Source organism: Bidens hawaiensis, unplaced genomic scaffold (assembly GCF_021521415.1).
Source record: "Bidens hawaiensis isolate Kalapana, Puna unplaced genomic scaffold, B.hawaiensis_p1.1 tig00001145_1, whole genome shotgun sequence".
Taxonomy (NCBI): Eukaryota; Viridiplantae; Streptophyta; class Magnoliopsida; order Asterales; family Asteraceae; genus Bidens; species Bidens hawaiensis.
The window spans coordinates 53,035-56,366 of record NW_027491066.1 but is presented as its reverse complement, the minus strand read 5'-3'; positions in this window follow the sequence as shown (position 1 = coordinate 56,366).

Below are 3,332 nucleotides of genomic sequence, written 5' to 3'. Positions count from 1 at the left end.
ATGTAAGTCATACAGATGATATCGTGCATACTCATCCATGGGAAAGGAACTCAAGGTATTGCTTGATAACAGGGGTATATCTTATTGTGGGGATTATTTTCTAGCTTGCTATAATTTAAAAAAAATGGAATTCAAAATATTTTGATCTACTGATTTCAATGTTTAAGTCAAGTTGGGTGACATAAGAAAATTCAAAATAATCTTGAATCGAGATTAGAGGCTAAACATATCTACATAGACAAGAGTTGTCTTAGTGGTCTCATGAAGTTCATGATCTTGATCATGCAATGCATCATGTACGTGAAAACGTAATGATTTGGATCTATACTATTATTTATGCTATACTAAATGACATTGCGGAATTATATCATAAAGGATTGACAACGAATTCACTCTTGAACACTGATATATTGATATAACACTTTTAAGTACAAATCAGTTTAAAATGCACAACTATTGCAAAATGATCAACAAGAATGGAGTAATGATTGAATTCCGCCTTGGAAAAGGAGTTCTACAACAATTCAGTGCAACTAGAACTCCCGAATAAAATGGTGTAGCTGAAAGAAGAAATAGAACACTCATTGAAGCTGCAAGAACCATGTTAGCAGATGCCTATTTGCCTGTTACCTTTTAGGCAGAAGCTATTAACATTGCTTGCTATGTTCAGAATAGGGTTCTTCTCAACAAAAGCCAAGACAAGACTTCTTATGAGATTTTGTTCAAAAGAAAACCCTACATCAAGTTTTTGAGCCTTTTGGATGCAAGTGCTTAGTATTAAATACTAAAGACTACTTGAACGAGTTTCAATCAAAATCTTTAGATTGTTTCTTTGTTGGATACTCCAAACACTCAAAGGCTTATAGAGTATATGTGAAGGATCACTTGAGTGTGATTGAATCTTCTGATGTGATATTCAATGAAAACCACTTAAAATCAGTTGATGGAGCATCCTGGTTATTTGATATTGAGAAGTTAATAAAGTCTTTCAAGATTTATCCTGAAGACTTTGATGAAACTTTATACGGAACAAGTGTCCAAGAAGAAAAAGTTAGAAAATAAGATTGATTTGGACAAGTTGTGGTCAAAAGTTGCTGACAAAAATGCTGACAAAAATGCTGAATATTCCTTTAACAAGAATGCTTCTGATCATGAAGAAGAAGTTGAACAGAATGACCATCTTGAGCAACCACCTGTTCAAGAAGAACCTATCATGAATGATGAGCAAAATAATGATCAAAATGATCAAGAGCAAACTATAAAAAATGAAGGGCAACCTAATGATTTGTTCGTTCCAGAACAAGATGAAAGACAACCAGACTTTGAAACTTTATTTCAAAGTTTGAACATTGAAAACAATATTGCTTTATCTTCTCAACAATTTGCTGAAGATTCAACTGAATTAATGATGCAACTGCAGATTTGATCATTGAGGAACCTGATCTCAATGACACAAATCTTGATTCTAATGTGTCTACTGATCTAATTGTGCAAACTTCCTATGTGGAAAGAAATCATCCACCTGAAAACAGCATTGGGGACATTAATGAAAGAGTTACATGAAGTGCATCTGAATTTGCAAACATTTGTTTGTACTCCTGCTTCTTATCCCAAGTTGTACCCAAGAACATTGTTCAAGCCTTATAAGATAATAGTTGGGTGGAAGCAATGCTAGAGGAGTTGGCTCAGTTCAGAGATTTGCAAGTGTGGGAACTTGTAGATAAGCCAAGAAATAAGTATACCATTGGAACCAAATGGGTTTTTAGGAACAAGAGGGATAAAAGAGGAATTGTTATAAAGAATAAAGCAAGACTCTGCTTAAAAGAGGAAGGGATTGATTTTGAGAAAGTGTTTGCACTAGTGGAACGACTAAAAGCTATCAGAATCTTTCTAGCCTATGCCGCTTTAAAGAATATTAAAGTGTTTCAATTGGATGTTAAATCTGCCTTTCCAGGATTTGAGGATAATGAGTTTCCAAATAGAGTCTACAAATTGAACGAAGCTCTATATGGAGTTCATCAAGCTCCAATGGCTTGATATGATGAGTTATCAAACCACCTGCTTGTTAATGGCTTTCAAAGGGGAGCAATTGACAAGACCCTTTTCTACAAGAGGAAAGGAAAAGATTTATTCCTTCTACAAGTTTATGTAGATGATATCATCTTTGGGTCTACCAATGAACAAATCTGCTTGGAATTTGAAGAAGTCATGAAATCAAAATACTGCATGAGCTCTATGGGTGAAATGAATTTCTTTATGGGATTGCAAGTTCAACAAAAGAAAGTTGGTATATTCATTTGTCAATCAAAGTATGTGCAGGACATTCGGAACAAGTTCAAATGTCAAGATCTCAAGACTGCTTCAACTCCAGTGAATACTCATGAAAAGATGATTGCTGATGAAAAGGGGCGGCCTGTTGATGAACATGAATACAGAGTAAAGATTGGATCACTGATGTATTTGACTGCTTTAAGACCAGACGTTATGTTTGCTGCCTGTGTGTGCGCGCAAGATTCCAATCAAGTCTAAAGATGTCTCACATGACTTCTATCAAGAGGATTTTTAGATACTTGAAAGGAAAACCTGATTTAGGGATATGGTATCCAAAGAACCATTCCTTTGATCTGATTGCTTATACTGACAGTGACTATGATGGCTGCAACATGAGTAGAAAGTCTACATCTAGTGGATGTCAATTTCTGGGAGACAGGCTGGTGTCATGGCAATGCAAGAAGCAAACTACTGTGTCTATCTCAACTGCTGAAGCTTAATACATTGCTGCATCTGCTTTCTGTGCCCAAGTTCTTTGGATTCAAAATCAACTGCTAGAGTATGGTTTGAATTTCTTCAAACCCCCTATTTTTATTGACAATACTGCTGCATTGTTTATTATTAGGAACCCAGTCCAACACTCTAAGACCAAGCACATTAAAATCAGACATCATTTCATTAAAGATTGTAGTGAGAAATGACTGATTGAAATGAAAAGGGTTGACATTAGTGACAACTTGGCTGACCTATTCACCAAGCCACTAGATAAAACCAAATTCAACTTTCTCCTGAAAGCATTGGGAATGATTAACTCTGATGAGGTCTGATTAATGATGTGTGCTGACTGTGCTAACTGATTATTTTTGATGGTCTTGTGAGTGAAAGTAGTAATTGTATGCATGTTTAACTGATATGTGCTTTGAATGATCATTTGTGTGACTTATGTGTTTATGATGCTTAAGTTGCTTAAATTTAGTGAACGTGTGTGATATCAGGATACGTGTGTTTAAAAATGATGTGTAATAATGAATCTGTGTCCCTGCCCACCTAATAAACCATAT